This window comes from Buceros rhinoceros, unplaced genomic scaffold (genome assembly GCF_000710305.1).
Source record: "Buceros rhinoceros silvestris isolate BGI_N320 unplaced genomic scaffold, ASM71030v1 scaffold27975, whole genome shotgun sequence".
In the NCBI taxonomy this organism is placed as follows: domain Eukaryota; kingdom Metazoa; phylum Chordata; class Aves; order Bucerotiformes; family Bucerotidae; genus Buceros; species Buceros rhinoceros.
This window is the reverse complement of record NW_010413818.1, coordinates 1,561-1,926: the sequence shown is the minus strand read 5'-3', so window position 1 is coordinate 1,926 and position 366 is coordinate 1,561. Positions and strand designations below refer to the sequence as shown.

The window sequence follows — 366 nt, the reverse complement described above, 5'->3', positions numbered from 1 at the left end:
CAAGAGCCTGCTGGGGGTGATGGGCCTGGGCTGGGGACCCTCATGGGGGACACCAAAACCCTCATGGGGATCTTCAGACTCACAGGGACACCAAGACCCTCATGAGGATCCTCACAGGGACCTGGAGACCCTCACAGGGACAGCAAAACCCTCATGGGGACCATCGCGGGACTCCTCAGACCCACACACAGACAACACAACCCTCATGAGAACCATTGTGGGGCCCCTGAGACCCCCAAGTGGCCATCAGGACCCCCAAGGGACCCTCATGGGGACTCTCACGGTGATCCCAAGACCCTCCCGGGGATACTCCTGCGTAACCTAAATCTCTGTTTAGGACTTTCATGGGGACCCTCTTGGTTCCCC

General features: G+C 59.6%; 1 protein-coding gene across 1 annotated transcript in view; it reads right to left on the bottom strand.

Moving 5' to 3' along the window:
• The window catches only part of LOC104494113 (protein PPP5D1-like), a gene marked incomplete at both ends in the record, with an annotated part of 2,215 nt that overhangs the window by 400 nt on the left and 1,449 nt on the right, over window positions 1-366 (bottom strand). The gene's annotated exons all lie outside the window — the stretch shown is intronic.